This window comes from Pteronotus mesoamericanus, unplaced genomic scaffold, assembly GCF_021234165.1.
Source record: "Pteronotus mesoamericanus isolate MK-2021 breed Mesoamerican mustached bat unplaced genomic scaffold, CSHL_Meso_final contig_20, whole genome shotgun sequence".
Classification (NCBI taxonomy): Eukaryota; Metazoa; Chordata; class Mammalia; order Chiroptera; family Mormoopidae; genus Pteronotus; species Pteronotus mesoamericanus.
In genome coordinates, this window is record NW_026555085.1 from 65,965,866 (window position 1) to 65,987,101 (window position 21,236).

General features: G+C 41.2%; 1 pseudogene; it reads left to right on the forward strand.

The window, feature by feature from the left end:
* Positions 1-14,073: 14,073 nt before the first annotated feature.
* Positions 14,074-17,765, forward strand: LOC129066911 (claudin-10-like; annotated as a pseudogene).
* Positions 17,766-21,236: the final 3,471 nt, after the last annotated feature.

A 21,236-nucleotide genomic window follows, 5' to 3' on the forward strand; every position in this document is an offset into this window, starting at 1 on the left:
AAAGGAGACTTGGGGAGGGTTACATGAAATCTATTGGTGGTTGATTAGCGGGGCTGGAGAAAGTAAGGTGGGGAAATTTCTGGGATTGGATAAAAAGTAAAATGGAGAGACACTTCTTTTACATTGGTGGGTATGGGATTCTTAATAATGAACATCTCTATCACACAGAGATGGTACTCGGGAATAAGGTAACAATGAGGGGTTCTGTGGTCTCCGTTCAGACACTTGGGTGGGTGTGCCCTGAGGGGTTTAGAAAAGAGTACTGACATTTCAAAGGTATGTTATCTTAGATGCAAGAAGACAATACTCAGGCTCACCTAGTTAAGATCGACCTTTGTCCAGGAAGCTGCAGGTCTAAAATGTGATTACCAGCTTCCAGTTAGGAATTTTTATTTCAGACTGTCCTATGTGGTTACTTTCAGTCTCTGAGTTTGTAAGGCAGCCGTGCAGGCCTCCCCTGAGCTTGTCAGGTTTAGTGTGTCGCCCCATTTTCATCCACAATTAGGAGACAAATGGCCAGACTCTGAAGAGGAAAAATGATTCTCAATCATCCTGCCCCACTCTGCCTTTAAAAGAACTTTAAGCAGTAATGATGATGATGATGGTGGTAAATGTATACATCATGTTCTGACTTCAAACGCAGACATCTTTAGTACACAGAAATTCTTCCCAGTTTTGTTTTCTGAAGGATAATGTCCTTTTCTTTGTTAATTGTCAGTTAATCACACTTGTATTTGACCCAGGGCCACCTCTCTCTGCTCGACAGGCAGTGTACTCGGTTATATGAGAGGCTTGGGCACTGTGCATAGCAGTATATTTGTCCAAGACCTACGAACTTTTATTTTTGATTAAATATATGCTTCTAACTCTTCCTCCTCATCTTCTTCCTGCAGATACTATCATTATTTTTGAGGCAAAACAGCATAATATATAGGAGTATGGGTTTTGTATGAAATAATAAACCTTAGGTTTGCTTACAGAAGTTCTGGAACCTTGACACATGACTTAGTTTCTCTAAATGTCAGTTTCCTTATCTGTACAATGGGGATAATGATACTTCTGTCACTGAGTTAATAATGAATAGTAAATGAAATAATATAAATAAAATGTCAACACAGGTTGGCAAATAGTGCTCATTATATACTCTTTAAATAGACTTTCTTTTAAAGTCTTAAAAAAGAACAGAATAATTATATTTAAAGAAGAAAAACAGCCATGTTTATTTATCCTGTGACTTGGGTAACCTCCCACTTGCTGAGAATAGCTGTTCGTATTTCTGGCTGCTACGTGGGCCTTCCCTGTGTTAACCATGAATGAGGCAGTCACAGATCACAGAGCCATAGGGCAGGCAGGCAAGGGAGAGCGTGGTTATTTTACAGCAAAGGGCCACCCCCAGCCCATCAGAGGCCTGAGAGTGGGAGGATTTTATCCTTGCTGAAACTGCAACTGGGGAGTATCTCCAGGGTGGCCCCTGTCTTATCGTGACCCTCCCTCTCTTTCCCCAGATTGGGGCCAGGCAGTCACCGAGTACTTTTATGTCCGTATCTCTTTGGGACTCCCACCTACTGCAGGACCCAGGGAGTCTGCGCCATCATCCCCTGTGCACAGAAGACAGCTCTGATGTTCAGAGAGGCTAAGAGGTTAACTGGCAAGGACGCTAAGCCAGTTCATGCAAAACGAGGGCCCCACATCTTCTGACTCCCAGACCAATTCTTTCCCTGCTAGACCAAGCTATTTTTAGTTTTGGCAGGAGCAGTTCTGGTGGTTTGAAGCCTTTATCAAAAGAAGTTTCTGGAATTCCCTTCTGAGTCTCCCAGTGCAGTTATCAGCAGATGACTATCAGGTCTGCCCATTCCCTTCAGCACTTGGTGGTTGGGCTTGTCCACAGCATCCAGGAACCTACTGAGGGTGTTGTTAATGCATCCCGTGTGCCCTTCTGTAAATAGAAAGTCAAGTCAGGTGCTATTTTGGATGTTTAGGTGCTAATATTGGACATAATTAGCCAGAGGATTGTGGAGGAGGTGGTTGTGTATTAGTGACAACAATGTCATGATGAGATCGGTCAGAGTAGCAAGCAGGAGTGATTTCCTGCCGTGAGGTCTCTTGCTGACAATCAAGCGGCAGGAAGGTAAGGTGGAAGACGGTGCCTCCTTTTCTCCTTATTTTCCTCCTCTCGGGCCGAGCTTCTCTGTGAAGGACTCTGGCAGAAGTTCAGGCGATCTGAGGGGGAGCACCTGCAAGGGTGCCTAAAAGTTGTTCTGCTCATTCAGTTCTCAGGCTTTTGTTCAGGATGTGGGTAGTGTGTAGCTATCTATGCTTCCTCTCCTGATTATGACGCCTGTCACAGCCTCATTTGTCTTTGAGCATGTGCTTCCTGCATTCCATCCATCCATCTAGCCATCCATCCATCCATCCATCCATCCATCCATTTAGTTAATTAGCTCTTATTAAACACAGTATGGCAAGTTACATGCTGAGGGGAAGATGATTAAAATCACAATCCTAATTCTCAAGGAGTTAAGAGTCTGGTAGGACAGACCATAAATAGACCCTGTAAAGAATGCAAAGTGATTAACAGGAGTTCAAATGGAAAGTCCTGGCATGCTGCTAAGAAAATGCACAGAACCAGCCCTTTACCTGGGCTCGGTTAGAGGGAGTCAGGAAAAGTTTCAGAAAAGGGGGGCAAGTGTGCTGTGTCCTATCTGATGGGAGGAGGGAAGGACCGTGCTCCAGGAGGGGACCACTAATGCAGAGGAACAAAGGCATCAGAGACTAGGTGCCACAGGAGGGGTGAGGAAGCCGTGTGATTCCCAAATTCTTGCTGAGCACACCCCCCTCCTCCTCAGGGCACAGCCAATGCCTCCCCGGCCGGGTGATGGAAGCTGTGTGAGAAGAGAAAGCTTCCCAGCCCCCTACTGGCCTCTCGGGGCTGCCCTGCAGTCCAGGCCCCTGTGCTACCCAGGGATCCTCCCAAAATGGAATCTGAATACTGGGGAGTGAGTCACAGTCATCGTTACATCCTGAACAAAAGCCTGAGAAAACTAATGGAGGGAAGAACAATTTTTTTTAATTAACAAATAAACCCATAACATGTAACATGAGATACACTTCTTAACTGGTTTTAAAGTATATAATATGGTAGTGTTATCTATTAACAGGCACAATATGTACAGCAAAGAACAGCTTTTAGGTGGTCCCATCCTCACCTAGCACCCTTGCTGTTGTCCCTCCCCCGGCGCCCGGACCTCCCCCAGAGTCCTTCACAGAGAAGCCGGGCCTGAGAGGAGGGGTGTGCGAGCAGGAAGAGCCGGCCTCTTCGCCTCACCTTCCCGCCGCTGGACTGCCAGCGAGAGGCCTCAGGGCAGGGGAGGCTCCCCTTCTTCCGCTGCTTGCTTCTCTGACCAACCTCCTCGCACACGTGTTGTCACTTTTTTTTAAGGTAAGAAATTTAAGCCCAGGAATGACACGATCATATTTGTATTTAAAGAATTTAAAATGTACCAGATATTTTAATTATAGTGTAATTGGAAATCCTGGATATCAAAAGAGAGGGAAATAACGGTCACTAGGAGTCCTACCACCCTGGGGCAGTGACTCCCCACACTGAGAATGTAGGAGTGCGAACATCTTCAGACTTCGGTTACATTACTATCCCAGTGCGTTTCGTCTATTTTTACGTGTTTATATATTTTGTATATATAAAATATATTTATATAGTCCATTTTATGCATTGGATCTATTACTTTCTTAGAAAAATGAATCAAATGTACATAATATTTTGTACTTTTCCTTCAGGTCAATGGAACTCCAACATGCCGCTGTGACTAGCTCTGAGCATTCGGATTCGAGTTTTGAGATGATCGATCCTCTGGTGTGGATGGGGCCTGGCCCGAGGGCAGTGCCAGGAGACCAGTGGGAAGCTGGGAAGCCCTTTCTTCTCACACTAGCTCTGTCAACCCCAAGGTCAGGGGCAATACTTGTTGCGGGGGAGCTCAAATAGTGTGTGAGAATCATAATTGCAATTAGGGCCTCCCAATCTAAGTGGTTCAGCCTGATGGAGAAAGGGGTGAAACACACAGATGAAAGAGAATGGCCCTAACCAGGATTATTGATGACCTCAGCTACAGCCATTCTTTCAGTCCGATGGGATAATTACTTCATCAAGCTAAAGGGAAATGCTTGATGCTTATTGGTAATGTAACCAACAGAGGACAGAGGTGTAAATGTCTGTAAGCTCAGTGATGAGATCACTATAAAACAGGACTTCCTGGAATTTGATAATGAAATGATAAAATTAAGAATTGGGCAGCAGCCCTGTCTGGTATGGCTCAGTGGTTGAGCATTGTCCTGTGAACTGAAGCATCGCTGGTTTTGATTCCCAGTCGAGGCACATGCCTGGGTTGTGGGCTTGGTCCCTGGTTGGGGACACGTGAGACACAACCAACTGATGTTTCGCTTACACATTGATGTTTCTCTCTCTCCTTTCCCATCCTTCTAAAAATAAATAAACTCTTTAAAAAAAAAAGAATCGGGCAATATTCAAGAAAGGATGGCTCAGAAACTAGCTTAGAAATGGCACCACAAAGGGAAGAGAAGATTCCTTGGGAGAAGGGTTAAGAGAAGAATTGCTGTCACCATGGTGGGTATGTAATCAGAATGGAGGGTTAAAATGTGTTCTAACCTGCTTTGTGTAGGGGGCTTGAAGAAGAGGCTTGAAGGAACTGATGGAGGGGAAAAGTAGTTGGAGATAAAGTTATGGAGGGAGGGGGCTGTGTGGTTAAATTATGTAGGACCGTTGAGATAATTATAAAGACGTTGGCATGTGCCCTGAGTGAAATGGGAAATACTTGGAGGGTTCTGTGCAGAGGAGTGCCATGATCTGACTCATTTTGTCTGCTATGTGAAGAATAGACTGTAGGGAAAGAGAGGAGGCAGGAAGCAGGGAGACCATTTAGAGGTTTTTGCAATAATATAGGTAAGAGATGATAGTGGCTTCGTCCAGGATATTAGTTAGATGTGAGATGTGAGAAGCCATCAAATTCTGGATTTATTTTGAATGTAGAACCAATGAGATTTTCTGGATAGAGGAATGAGAGAAAAAAGTACTCAAGGCTGATGTCCATGTTTTTGGCCTGAGCAAACTTGAATAATGGATTTGCCATTACTAGAATGGGAAGGGCATGGGAAGAGCAGGTTGCAGGGAATGGAGACAACGAAAAGTTTAGTTTTGGACAAGTTTTTATTTTTTGAGATTCTTCTTATATCATATTCTTACACTGTATTCCTTACTTTTTAAAAAAGACTTGTTTTGAAAAAGAATATATCCATACTACATAATGCATAACGCACAAACTGTGCAAGGTACTGTGCATAACACTATGGACAATACTACGAGATGACCTTATAACCTAGCAAGGAAGATTTATAACATGTAGGTAATAGCAATGTCTACAGTTCAACTTGGTGCTCAGGAAAGGCACATATCCATTGCTCTTGGGGGCAGAAGCAGAAAAAGATCCCTTTGAGCTCAATGAGAAAAGAAGGTATTGCATATAGATTGGAGCTGGATCTCCACACAGGTATAGGAAATAGGTGTGGGGAGACAGGTGGGGAGCGCTGGGGGAGGGAATGTCAGGCAAATGGACCAACATGGGCATAGGCATAAGAGTGGGAAAACATGAGTATGTAGGCCAGGGCAAGGACAGCCTGACTGAAGCATCGCCCAAAGCTCATTTGGGTGAATAATGGGAGAGAGCATGGAATAGGTAGGTTTGGTTCTGACCACTTTAGAGTTTACTATTAGAAGAGAGAAGATCACAGGAGAGTTAAGAAGGATTAATTGGATAACCATGTGGAGGGGACGCCGGAGTGGAGAGGCTGGAGCTAGAGGGCGCAGCTAGCGCCGGCTACAGTAACAGTCTAGGCTCAGATGACAAACACAGGATAACACTTACGAGCCATCATTATGTCCCCCAAACGTGGCTTCCTATCCCTGGGGCAATTCAGATGCAACACAGACATCTCAGTTTGTAAAACCAATATTTACTTGAAGCTAAAGTGAATTTTAGCTTGAGCAGGGTCATCCCTTCCTTTTGGAGGAGCAGGATAGACCTGGAAAGGAAGCAATGTTTGATCCTTGTATTTCTCAGCCAACACATGCTGTCACAAGTTTACCAAGCCCCAACCCGCTGGGCTCCTTTGCCAGTGGTAGATGTTGCCAGACAGTAAGTCCTATGAGATGGCTTCTATCCACTACACGCTTTATTACTTAGTAAAGTTCTACTTTGAGGATTCTGACTACTTCTAAATAACCCCCTAGTGGTTTTCTCCTTCCCCTGCCTCTCTCACCTTCTTTTCTTCTTTATTGTGCCCCCATGTGTTTTCTCAAAAGTCCTACATTGACTTCAATTATATTTATCTCAAGCTAAGCACATAACATATTTTCTTTAATAAAAAGATAATATTTTCTATTAAACCAGCTCTTAAGGCCTCTTTTCTTTTTAGTAATTAAATAGTATTATGTGTGTATACACATATACATAGGCAAAAACAAACAATTATGCTATTTGGGGTTGTAATCCATGCAGGTTCTTACTAATAAATTAACCCATAAATATAGGTTCTCACCTTTGAATACAGTCAGGTTTCCTGATGGGAATTCCTAGATAATTTGCAACCTAGCATCACTGGGACCCAGAGTTGCTGAGGAACACTGGTGCACTTGAAGAGCACTCTTGGAAACTACTCTTACTTTCCATGGAGCATTCACACCTCCTCCATGCAGTACCTGTGCGAGGGTCTCATTGCTGTGACTGTTATTACTTTTAATTTTCATATTATTGCTGTTGTTACATGACTGATATGTCCTGGAGAAAACTAGAAGATGAAGAGATAATTTAGTGATTATAAGATTAATATAATTCTTTTATCTATAGCATAATCCAGTAAGTATTTTTTACTATTCTTTCGGTCAATTTAGTATTCAGAGCTATAACTTAATTGCAGACGCTTTATTATCAATATAGTATTTAACAGCTGTTATTTCTCACAGAGGCTGCTACCCAGGCTATCGCGTGGTTATGGCCTTATTACCAGCCTAAGACAATATTAAGCCCTTTATTACAGGTTTTATCTTAACCCTTAGCACCCCCAGATCATTCACAGCTCCAACTACTCTGTCCTTAATGACTTGGCTCTTTCAGTCCAAAGTGATTTTAGTATGAATCCTGTTTTCAATTGACTCAGACCTCTATTTCAATGTTCATGTGTAAACTCAGACTTAGTAAAACTTGCTAGGAATTAGTACCTAGAAATGAGTCGAGGGGATTAGACTATAACTTAAGGGACAATTTCCTGTCTGGTATTCTCAGGCACTCAAATTCAGACTTTATAGTTGCTAAAGGTTTTTAATACTCTGGCATTTTACATTGGTCTTCATTTTCCATCCTTTTGAATATGCAGATGCTGTCACCTACACTGTTCCAAACAATTCCCCTGACAGCTCTTTGGGGTGAACATCATCATCCAAGTTGAAGCTGAGGGAGACGGAAGCATTAGTGAGTAGCAGACCAAGATCCACAGGCAGACCTTTGAGTTCTCAGCCTGGTGTGATTTCTTCCCATTACATCTGGCTTGTGGAGTCATCAGTCTGTGACATTTTTACTTGTACAACCTAAATTAAGACACAGCTGAGTCACAAGGATATAAAGAGAGTAGCATTCAAAATTACTATCTATCAGATTTTGAGATGTAATTTACTTACTATTCTTAAATTAATATTTGTTAGAAAACAAAAATACCAATGACAAAAATTGGTATGGGATAGGAGGAAAGAAGGAGCATACTTAGGAGACATTTAATTCATTAAACCGAATAAAAACGAAGGCTTCTTTTCTCTCTCTCTTTATTCACTAGGATACCTGAGCACAGACAATTTAAGAACTAAGCTTGCTGTGACTCAGGTTTGTATTCTAAGAGAAGAGGTCTCCTGGGTGAATATGATTATGTACCAAAGACCTTGAAATAAGCATATCTTTCAGCTGGCTACTAGACATGGGCCCTCTGACATTGCTATACTTAATACAGCTAGATATACTTTGGGAAATGTCTAGTGTGACTTTTAACATACTATGATGAGTGATGACCATCAGTTCCATGGAGGGCCTAGGAAAGGGCACAAGGTGGAGAAAAGACACCTGGTGCTCTTATCCCAGGGCGGTCCCTCACTAGTCACAACCTTGAGCAAGTCTCTTAAGCTCTCTGGCCTTCATGCTTTCCTTTTATAAAATGAAAAGTGAGACAAGATGAGCTTCATTCTGATCTCTCTGTGATTGCTTTGTGTTTGTTTTAATGCTCCTGGTCTTTTGCTTTTTACTTAAAATTTTCTTAGCCCTGGTCCCATTCGGCTTCAAGACTCTCCTGTTCTAGGGAAGAAAGGATCCCCAGGCACTCTGACTGTTCTGGCCATGGCCAGGAGCAGATGGATGGTTGAGAAAACAACACGGAGAGGACTATTCCGCAGCCTCCCCTGCTGGAATAATTAAGTCTACGGTCTGGTAATTTGTGCCTGAAGTGATATTTTAGGTGCCTTAGGAAAACCTGTGGCTTTTTCATGTAACAAATGAAATGCAACCAAGGGAAAAGAAATTGAGTTATTATTCTGAACTCTGCCAGATACTGAACTGTAGCCCAGAAAAAAATAATGCCACTGGAGACCACAAAAGGAAAAGAATTTGGAAATACGTCTTCTGTCCTCGATTCACCCTCCTATTATAACAGCCCTTCACTGGCCCCTTATACAACAATAGGCCATCAAATCATGTAGTGCTGGAGAGGGCAAAAGACCAGGCGAATGTCACAGGACACTGCAACAGGAAATTGTGACTCTACTGGCAGAAAAGGGAGGTTGCTTCCAGCCCTTAAGTCACCTGCAGGGCCATTCAAAAAAATATTTACTGAGTTATAATGTTCAAAAAGTTGAATTTCATTCATTTCCTTTAGCCCCTATTTTTTCTTAGATGTGAATCATTTTATCCTTGCTCTTTGTGAAGATGCTAAATGTATAAATACAGTTGGTAAAAACAAAAGGGCAAACTATGACAAAATGTAGTAAAGTTCGTAAGCACAAGGCCTAGCGTAGAAATAAACCTGACTAAATTGAATAGAACAAGGAGCAGCCTGCTTATGTGCAAGATGGTGAGGATCATGGGGAATTAGTATTACAAAATTTGGGATGTTGGATTCCTTATTTACTCACAGATTTTATGTAATCTATTACATAGACTAAGTAGAACTCAGCCTTCATGAAAAATGTTCTTATTTAACCCAATAAAACAGCAATGAATCTGAGACCATGAGGTAGTTTTGAGTAGCTCATATGGTCAAAACAGGACACAGGCAAACTCAACTCTTCTGATCTACATGTGACGCAGACATGTGGATAAACTATAAAAGAAAAAGAAAATTTTAAGTAAAAGGCAAAAGACCAGGAACATTAAAACAAACACAAAGCAATCACAGAGAGATCAGAAAAACATTGTTTGTGCCTTCCGTCTCCCTAGTCCCAACCCTTTTAATAACTTAAACAGTTGCCTCTGATCTCTTTTGGGACAATATCATATGCTGTGGTCCACCCCCTGTCCTGGCTGGACATCATGGCAGGACATTAGTCTGGGAAAAGCCATTTTGAGCTGAGCAGAAGGCGCAATATAAGCAGGGTGTCCAACAGGCTGGTCAAGGGGCTGAGCCTCTATTTCAGAAACAACTGCCAAGATGTTTAGCCTTAATCAACCACTGCCTTAATGAAGGGCCGAGGCTATGGATAAACCTGATCAAAGTAGTAGGTCAGGATGCATCCCGATGATTTTGGGAACCAGCCGACATTTTGCTTCACCCTTGTTATTCCATGCCTTATTAAGCTGGTGGGTATTGCCTTTGCACTTGGAGCAATACCTCTGTGTACTTCCCTAATCATAACATTAGCATACTTATGATTCTTTGAATGAAAGTGGAGCAACGGAGAGGCCTGTCCCTCATTTGAATCAGTCGGTCTAAAGGCCCATCTGTCAATCGTCAATGCAACAGTCTCTCATTTTGCTGTCATTTTTGTTAGCTCAGAATTTTCCTCATTAGCTGACAAGTTCCAGCTCCTCATTCTGTTTATTTATTGTTGTAAAACACTTTTTGCCTCTCAAGACTCATCACCATCTCCCCTCACCAGCTTGCTTATTTCTCCTTTCCTCTGCCCCAGCTCACAGGGTACTTTGCATGACACGGACCACCATAGTTTTTAGTGCAGACTCTACACTGCGTGTCCTTCCTTTTAACCTTACCAGGTTCCTCAGAAATGCTTAGCAACCCATTTATTCATCTGTTTTGAATCCTTCTTGCATATTTTTAGGAGCTGTTGTACTGGACTGACACCATTACTCACAAACTGTGTGTTCTTTGGCAAAGCCTTTTGTGAAGTGAGTGGCTCCAAGGTCTCCTGGCTCTAAAGCTGAATCTATGTCCTGACCCCTCTCCACCTTTCACAGATGCCAGTCTGTCACCTCTACTCTCAGTCTCATGGATGACCCTGGTTCCTACTTTATTGGGACACACAGCTGGGTTCCCTAGTTTTTCCTCTTTTATGTAACTTTACCAGTACTCACTATTACCTTTTGGGAGAAGAGGGTTTGATCCTTGCCAAGGCTGACTCACCATACAGCATTCTTCTTCCTTTTTCTCCAGCAATCTTATCTCTTTTATTGATGTTGAAATTAGCTTATAAATGAAGGCTTAGAAAAATTTAAGAATGCAGAAGTAATTACAATTAAAGCACATGTACTTCTCTTCCTCTAGTTCCCGTTCAATCTTACTCCCCAAAGGCAATGACGGTAATTTGCTGAGTAGTCTTCCAGAATTTTTTCCATGCATATACAAACATATGCATATATACTAAACAAATATATAAATACATAAAACAAATGTGAATTTTTTTAACATTATATTTGCTATTCTGCAATATGTTTTCAAAATGCAGCATTCCATTCAACAACTGTTTATTGAGCACCTACTATGGGGGTCAAACTCTATGGTAGGACATGGGCACACGAGGGTAAGAAAACAGGCATGGCCCTCAGCATGTCACAGTGCTTTCTGAAAGGCCCCGTGTCGCCTCACATCAATACATTCAGTGAGCTTTTCTCAGGTCTCCTCTTCTGGCTTCTACAGCAACATACAAAATACAGGGGGAAAAAGGGGCTGACCGAGGGAAAGAGATGGGTAAGAAGGTGAAGTTTTATAGTAAAAACCATGGTCATTAAACAATTAAAATAATCCAAATGTACTCTTTATGAGGACAGAGATATATGCAAATATTAAAAAAATCTCCATCCAAAAAGGATTCACAGACACACCCAAACAAAATTGCTATTTAAAGTAGTCAGTTCACAGCTATTCCCGAGTTTGCACTCCCCAGAAGCTTGGTGTGATGAGCCCAGAGGCTGACTCCGTGTCCCCTATTGCGCATCGGGATCCCACTGACATATATTGTGGGTGCGCCTGGGGCCCTGACACCCAGGCGATTTCGATGTGTTCTGCATGTGCCCCTCTGCGAAGCATGCTGGGGATAAAGGATGACAAGAGCAAGAGTGAGTTTATAGCACATGCCTTGCCACATTCTCCCCCCTGAGGATTAACTGTGCTTTTCTCATTGCAGAATGAATCAAATCTAAGGTTTTAAAAGCATCTCATTTTCTGAATATATTCCTAGATTAGTTTTCAGAATCAGGACATTATGCAACGATCTAAGAATCAGATATTTTGCACAGACCAAGGCAGAGAAGATTAGCAGTCTTTTTATCTCTCTCTAACGTTTATGAGCGATAAGTTATGGGAGCAAGAGCAGTACTGTAGGTCTCTAGAGAGAAGTGTTGCTGCTAGAATCAAGAGGGAAAGGACAGCAGGACCAAGGGAACCGTGAGCTCTCAGTCCTGCCTCTTCCCACCCTGAGCTGCTCCAAGCCTCAGGGAGGCTGCAACAGCAAGGCCCTGCCACTTACAGAGACAGCCCCCTCGCTGCTCAGCAGCAGCTTTGCTTGCGCAGCACATTTCACATACACAATTTGGGATGAAAGTTATATCTTTTCCCTCTCCACCCAGATGAAATCATTTCCTTTTACCATCCTGCAGCTTAGTTCTTCTGGAAGAGGGGAGTTAGGGCTATAAAAGAGAAAGGGAGGGAAGGCCAGAGAAGTACAGACAGCTTATAAACACGCCTTTTCTTGAAAGAAAGCTCACACTTGAGGAAAGACAATGGTGCATAAAGGCCTGAACTGGCCACATTGACGAGTACACTTTTCCTTTCTTTGCTGTGCCAGACCCTGGAAAGGTACGATGCCATTCACTGAAAGGGATCCTGTTAATTAGCCATATTTTGCTTTTTTCTTTTCAGAGATTAGTAGTGCTTTATAATATCAAAATCTTGTTAGGAGTTAACAGGCAATTTTCAAAGTCACATTAAATCATGGGTGGAGAAAATACTCCCTAATCCTCATAAACTTGCAAAAATGGAAAATGGCAAGCTTTGCCTTTTTTCCCCAGCATATGCAATTTGAAAAATATCACAAAGACTGCATCCAAACCCTCTCTCGGTCCTAAAAATGGCATAGCAATCTAAAGAATGAATACACATACTAACATATGTTGTCAGCTGTCATAATAAAAGGATGTTTCCATAATATAAGGTTATTTCTTCAAGTCACATTCAATAGTTTTGTCTGCCAGAGGACAATGGAGGAGGGAAGGAAACAAGACACTTTTAGGGCAGAGGATGAAGACTCAAAAACTGTCGAGGGTGAGAGAAGAGGGGAGGAAGGAAGGGAAAAGGTAGTTTGAAATTTGCTACTCCTCTGCCTGTCTTATTTAATTTTTGAGATGGGTGGGGAAGAAACAAAATGTAGGAGTTTGGGGAAGACCCATTACCTCAATGTTGGCAGTGATTTGGAAGATATTCTTATTTATTTTTATATTAACCAAAGGCCAAAGTTGTGTGAACAGGTATTAAAAGCAGGAGAGAAAGACCCTGCTACTCTCAGGCTGTCCTCAGGGAAGTACCAGGGTTTCTGCTATTCTAAGGGCTGGCCTCTCAGAGTCACCCTCTGAAAAAGGCAGTCAGGAATGGAGTGAATATTGGCTTAAGATACTTAATCAGGATGGGGTAGAATCTGTAGTGTTAAATTCAAGCTCTGGCCTCTCCCAACTCACCCATACATGCAACACACAGACGCCCTTTTCTAGTTCAATTCTCGTTAAGAGAGTTTTGTGTTCCATTTTGTTATATAATGTGGCAAAGATGAACAGCTTGAAATGCTGGCTAGAGGGACCTTTTTGATGTCTCCTGCCATCACGGCTCTGAGCCTTCAAAGGTTTTACAAATTGCTGACAGGGGAAAAAAGATAATTGGTTGAGAATATAAATTCTTAACCAGGCTTACTACATGTACAAGGATTAATATTCCTTTCAACTTATCTTATCCATGTCAACATGGTTTAGATTGTAAATTGGTTGAGGGCAGCAGCAGGAACCGTATGCCCTAGATTTCCTAAAATAGTCCTGATTTCTGATGTTCTGCTCTGTGGCCCTCAAATTTATCACAAGACCTGCCCCATTGCTACACTGTCTACATGGCCTCATGTCCAGAAATGTGCTTAATTAAAGCTTTGTGGTACGCATAGAAAGAGGCTGCATACTAAACACGACAAGCTCAGGCGAGGCCTGCATGGTAGTCTTACAAACTCAGAGACCTAAAGTAATCACATGGGATGGTCTGAAGTAAAAATTTCCTAACTGCCCTGGCTGGTGTGGATTGAGTGCTGCCCAGCCCCACCTCTGCCCCCAATTCTCCTTTAGGGCATGTGCCTGGGTTGTGGGCCAGGCCCCCATTTGGGGGCCTTGGGGAGGCAGCTTGTTCATGTTTCTCTCCTATCGATGTTCCTCTCTCCCTTCCTCCCCCCTCCCTAAAAATAAGTAAAATCTTAAAACAAAAACAAAAAACAAAAAACTTTCTAACAGTGAGTCAAAGTGAGTAGTGATGTCCCGGGCCAGCCTCTTTATTGACAAAGGTCAGTCTTTACCTTAACTTAGCCTATTGTCTTTTTGCAACTATGATAACATACTCTAGGAAGGTCAGGCTAATTTCCTTTTTCCAGACCCCTGCAGGGTATAGTCACTGCACACAGAAGAGACCACAAAACCTCTCATTGTTACTGTTACTGTGTTAATTGTTAACTACCCTGTACCTACCAATGTGAAAGAAGTATTTGTTTCTTCATCTTACTTTTTATCCAATCTCCGAGAACCCTTCCCAACCTCTACCCCTGGACCCCGCCCCCTCACTACCCTTTGCTTTGCTCTTCCCACCTCCCTAATCTCTTACCAATGAATTTCATGTAACCCTCCCTGCGCCTTCTCCTTTGATTGCAATGTGTAAAATAGGGTGCAAAACTGTCATTCTCTGTAGCATTTTCTTAATCCTTTAAGATTTTGCTTCTTGGCAATTGTTAGTTTGGCTCAAAAAAACTCCTAAGAATTCTTGCCAGTTTGGACATCCCGTATGTCAGCAGTGGCGATGGTAGAGGCAAGCCCTAATTTGTAGCTGGTCACTGGTGACATCCAAGTCAGGGTCTCATGCTGTAGAACTGCTCCCATAAGTGGACACCATGTTTTCATTGTTCTCAGAGAGCCAGCAGGAGAAAAGTCCCTTCATAGCATCAGGAATAATTTTTTTTTTTAAGTCGTGAGCCTGGACAGCTTTGCTTGATAAAATGGAATTTACCCCAGTGTTGGCGGTGACTGCACACAAATGACCTATTTGCAGGAAATGATCTGTAGCTCATAAATTTTGCCAAAATTTGAATAAAATTAAAATATCCCTAAGTGAACTTAAACTCATTTTGGATCAATGAAGCTCCCCAGTGAGATGAGACTTGCCTTTAAAAAAAAAAGTTATACTTTGAAAATGAAATTTTATTTTATTTGGTTTCCTTGACAAATTTTTCAGCAATTCATTTGAAGAAATTGTCTCCTTTTGGTTCCCATAAAGTACTGTGGTAATTTTAGCAATTTAAATTGATTCAATTTGGATGTTATGTTTGAATCCCCAGGGCAGCTTCTCTGAGTCCCTGACTCAGGCAGCAAAATGACATCTGCTGTGGATGCTCAGCAGCACAGCTGACGTGTATATGAAAAGTGAAGTGTTAGTGTCATTTAGGGAGCAGAGTAATTTCCTCCATCAGAGATGAACACTTGGATTAAGAGGACTACTTGGTTCCCACAGAAGTTAGGGTCTGAAATAAGTGCCTAAAGCAAATCTCTTGACCCTGAAGTTGAGGCCAGCCACCTCTGGCCAGGGTCAGAAGCTTTAAAAAAAAAATGCTGTTAATAGACTTTAATGAAGTGAGAACTAGTTCCAAATTGAATCTTCAAAAAACGCTTGAAGCTACAATCAGCATTTCCTGTTTGCTTAAAAAAAGTGACTTAACCCAATCACAGCCATTGATTCTTACTTATTGCCCTTACTTTATGAGAGAAAGTTATATAATTACAGCACTTGAACATTCGTTGTTAATCTTTATTCCTTTCACTTCCTGTTTCAGCCATACCAAAAGTCTTAAAATTTTTCTGCACATTTCATTTTATTGTTAGCCTTTAAGCATGCTCTTAGAAAAACTCAATTCTTGCCCTGAGCTTCTCTTTGCCTGACTAATTCCTACTTATCCTTCAAGTTCAAGCTGTATCTACAGACTCTACCTGTGTGCCACCTCTGTGAGACCTCTGAACCCCTGTCTTTATTCACCCACTTGTCACATCTTTACTTCTCTGCCAGGACCTTTCACCGCTGCACCATATGCCTGGAACATACGAGGTTCTCAGTATTTGTTGGATGAGTGAATGAGTGGAGAATAGAGAAATGAATAAGTAAATCACTTTGTAATTTGTGGAAATACAGTGTCTTTTAGGATCATTTGGACTACTTGATAAAACTGTACACCTCAGGTTCTAACTGCAAGAAATTTTGCATAAAACATAACATATATGACAAGCTACAAATAATTTGTTACTATCAGAGCTAAAATGGGAGACAGAAAGTGGCTATTGATGAGGCTTGAGGAATAGGCAGCAAGTAAGATCTGGAGGAGTCTAATGATGAGATTTGGTTTTATCCACAGTGCATGTTCTATGAAGCCAGCAAAGGGCTTTCGGTGTGATTAGACTTCCCGTGTCTACGTAGTAATTACATTCCACACTGGTTCTCAACATTGGCTGCCTTTAGAATTACCTGGGTAATTTTAACAAATAAGTAATGATGCCTGGGTCTACCCTGAAAGATTTGGATTTAATTGGTTTAAGGTACGGTCTGGGCTTTCAGATGGTTTTAAAACTTTTAAGGTGATTCTATCTATGTAAAATTAGTATTGGGAGCTACCAAAATATAAGAGAAAATTTGTCCACATAATTTGGTAATCCGTTAACTCTTCCGCAACATCTCTTAAATTGTAGTTCTGTATTGAGGAAAAGCAAATTGAAAACCACAGAGAAATATCACTATACACCTACTATAATGGCTAAAATAAAAAAAAAAAATACTGGAGAGCAGACAGAGCAACTAGATCGCCCCTAAATAGGTGGTGAGAATAGGAATGTTGGCAGTTTCCTATAAACCATGCAACCACCGTACAACCCAGTATTTGTACTCCTGGGCATTTAACCCAGAGAAATGGCAACTTAAACTGACAAAAAAACTTATACATGAATGTTCGTAACAGCTTTAATTGTAATAGCCCCGAGCTGGAAACAAACTGAATGTCCTTTAATGGGTAAATAGTTACACAGACACTGATATGTGTACACCATGGGCTATGACTCAGGGGTAAAAAAGAATAAACTGTTGACAAATGCAAAAATTTGGATGGATCTCATGGGCATTACGCTTAGTGAAAAAAGCCAGTCTCAAAAAGTTACATACTTTCTGATTTTACTTATATAGTATTATTGAAATTAAAAAACAGTAGAGGAGATCCAAGATGGTAGAGGGGCAAGTGAAAGCTATACCAACCTCCTCCCAGGACCAATCTGGAATTACAACTAAATCGTAGAGAAATCATCTTGAATAACCAAGTGCACACTTGCTGCAGAGAAGCCTTACAACCACGGACAGACAGGAGAAACACTTCAGCACAAGGTGACTGGTTGCATCCAGGCATTTAGAGGACTTAGGATCGCTGCTGTCAGCCTGGGCTTTTATGGTTCCATAACTGCCTTATTTGGAATGAAGAACGCTACAGTCAGAGGCTTAGAGAAAGCCAAAGCTAAAAGTGCTTGTTTGGCTGGGACTGTATTCATACTGTCAGGGCTTTGCTCAATGACTTGTTCTTCCCTGTACGCAGACAAAATCACAACAGAATTCCTTGATCCTCTCTATATTGATCAAAAGTATAAATTAGAAGCCTCTCTGTTCCCTGGATGCTTGAGAGCCTCACTCTGCATAATAGGTGGCATCATATTTTGCTTTTCAATATGTTGTTTTCAAAATATTGTTTTCTGGGTGACAACAATAAAACACCCAGAATGGGATACATGCACAACGGGGGCACATCTGTTCTGTCTTCTTGGACAAAGTATCACGGTGGAGCAGATGTTAAAACCTCAAACCCTTCGAAAATGTTTGACAAGAATGCTTCTAACACGAGCACTGCTGCAAGCTGTGTCTTGAGTTTGTTATGAAGGTGAACCAGTCACAAATAATCCCATTGAGGGCCTCCTGTAATTAACACTCGAACAATTTTTAAACATGAATTTGAAGAATTTGTTGATTGTATGGATGTAAATGTTCTTACCTAGTTATATACTAATCATTTTCTGTTGTGATGTTTTGTAAAAAAAAAAATAGAGAGGTTATTTAAAAACAAAACAAAACAATAGAAATAGAGAAGAGATTAGTGGTTGCCAGAGGACAGGAATGGGGTGGGTGTGATATCAAAGAGGCAGCCTGAGGGATTTTCTTTGTGATGACAAAATAGTTCTGTATGCTGATTATTGTGGTAGGTACACAAATCTACACACAGGATTAACTTGTATAGAACTACATGCACACACAGGCATACACATGCAAATTAGTGGCAGGTGAAAAGTGATGAAAACTGAATATGATATTGTACCACAATTATGGAAGTTGCCACCATGGAGGCTGGGTAAAGGGTAAAGTGTTCATGGAATTCCATGTACTATTTTTGCAACTTCCTCTGTGTCTACTATTATTTCAATATTAGTTGTATTACTTAAAATTTCATGCTTTTATATTTTAATTCCTTAGCTAGGTTAGAGATTTAAGTATAGTAACAGTGTCTCATAATTGTCCCAATTCAATTCAATGCCCTTAAACTCAATTCATTCCAATAAATATCTGAGGGCCTATTAGATATAAAATTAATGAGGTTTAATCTTCTCACCATTCAGCCTTGCACAGTGACATGTGCACAGTAAAATCTCAAAAACTGCTGTCATTTGACTGGCTTTACCTATTTTTTTATGGTGATGTGTGACAGGTCCCTTATTTATGTAAGCAGTGCATTTTATTTACTTTGTTTTCTTTGTCTGAAACAATGAAACATATATGTAAGGAAAATACATTTTCCAAATTCATTCCTGTTATTTAAGTTGTGAAGCCACAAAGGCTGATGAAAATATTTATATGCTCCATAAATTTATTTCAGATTCCAAGTTATATGTTTTAAGTATATTATTTTGCACAAAAAGATATGTATTTCTATTTTTACCTTGAAATCAGGGCAAAATAGCGTAGGCTACCAAATGACATTCTTGGTCTTTTTCTTTAAAACAAAATCACCAAGCTTAAATTTGTGGGGAGGAGGGCAATTTTCTTAATGTTTTCTACTGGTTCAACATTCCCAGACAGTAATTACAAGCTAAATATCATTTCAGTAAATGAGAAATTCTTGTTTTCATGTCCTGATTGGCTTTATTACACGAGAAGGTTAATTGGGAGGCTTCTCCATCTTTTTGGGGTAATGATGAACAGCTGCACTAGATTATACTCCCTTGCGCCCCCACAGCATTTTGACTGAACAGCACCCAAACATTAAATTGTGCTGTTGATCCTGGTTGCAATTGTTTCTTGGTGAGTATCACAGGAAGCCAAGGGGGAAAAAAACGCCTAAGAGGAAATGTTCAAATTAGCAGCGGTTGACTCCCCTCCCCTGCGACCAGGATTTGGGGCTGTAGGATTTGAGGCTGTAGGATTTGACCACTGGAGTTCAATATACTATATAAGGTCTGTCTGGCAAAAGTTCAGCCATTGTTAATATAACAAGAACAGTTTGTGTGACATAGATGTAACCTGGAAGCCAAGGAGGGTGGACTGGAATGCATGTGAACAACGACAACTTTACTGTACTAGTCAGTAGGGGCAGTAGATGCCATTGAGTGAGCATGTGTACTGTGTGGCCATTGCATTCAAAATGAGCAAGTAGAGCAATGAACTGCATCAAATTTTGTGTCAAGCTTGAACATCCCTCTGTGGAAACTATTTGGATGATTCAGAAGGCAGCAGCTATGGGAAACTGGTGATTGGCAGCTTCATCACGACAACAAGCCCAGTCATGCATCATGTCCTGGGCAGAGTTTTTTGGCAAAACATCAAATTACCCAGGTGACTCAGCCTCCCTACAGGCCAGATTTGTTGCCCTGTGACTTCTGGCTTTCTCCCAAACTAAAATCATGTTGAAAGAGAAGAGATTTCAGACCATTGATGAAATTTAGGAAAATACAATGAGGCAGCTGATGGCAACTGGGAGAACTGTGTGAGGTCCCAAGGTGCCCACTTTGAAGGGGACTGTCATTGTCCTATGTACAATGTTTCTTATCTTATATCTTCTTCAATAAATGTATCTATTTTTCAGATTACATGACTGGATTCCTTCTGGACAGACCTCAAATGCACCCATGGCAAAAAAGTGCTTGTCTAATACAAAGGCCCTAAATGGCAGATTTTTGTATCCCCTACATAAGAATAACATTGCTGATTTCAGTAGCAAAGAGAAAGCAAAGCCTCTGACTGCTTTGAAGAGCTTATAAAGAGCATTACTTGTTTTATAGTATCTTTAATAACAACAACTAATATGTTTGAACACTTATTGTGGGCCAAGCATTGTACTGTTCCACATGTATCATCTCAGTTAATCCACTTCATAATATTAGGGTAGAATTATTATGTGTATGTTAGAAACGATGCCTACAGTACTTATGAAGCTTGTCTAGGGTCACGAAGCCAATAAGTGTCCACACCTTGACTCTATCGAATCCAGGTCCATCCTTCCCCAGAGACTCACACTCATTCTAATAGGTAGGTTATCACAGAATGCTGTATAGGGAACTCATTGAGAGCAGATTACCTGATAGAGTAGTTATTAGGGGAGCAGGTATTTTTCCAGTTTAGTTACCAAGTGTCCAGGTACCAAGTGGAAACCAGTGCTCTCTCTGGTTATCTACATGCATATTTGAGATGGCCCTCTTTCTACTGTGTGGTATCGTGATGCCAGTGTTTGTTATGGAGATAAAATTTTCAAGTAAAAGCAACTTTCATAGTAGTAGAGGAAGAATTTGTCAGTAATGCTTTGATGAAAGATGGATGTGCGCCTTTGGTGCCCCTCTTGCTGACTTCTCCTTATCCAAGGCTCCTCTTCCCCAAATCTACAATTTTGACCTTTTCTACGCAGTTTAGCTTTGGTAGAAGAGGCCAAAAACCTATGATCTTCATCTAGGGCTTTAAGGGGCTTAGTAAACAGTTTTCCATCCCCCCTATCTCTTTTTAAAATGGTCCCTTTTACCTCTCTTATCTTTTCATCAAGGAAGTGGAGACACAGGTTAAGAAGGCATGTTTGGAATCTGACAGACCTGGGTTCAAATCCAAGTAAAGGCAGCTTCTGACTCTTAATCCACATTTTGGTCAAGTCAATTTTTCCTGAGACTCAGTTTCCTCATCTGTAAAATGTGAGTATCAAGAATACAAGACTTTTTTGGTTGCTGTGAGAGTTAAATGGGATGATTCACGTAAAGCCCTATTCCTGTGAAGCAAAAGTGCTCAAATGTTAGTCATAAATAATTGTCAGCAACAATACTTCAACTCCACTCATTTCTGATCCATTATACTTGCTTTTCCCGTAATTTGGAATTCCT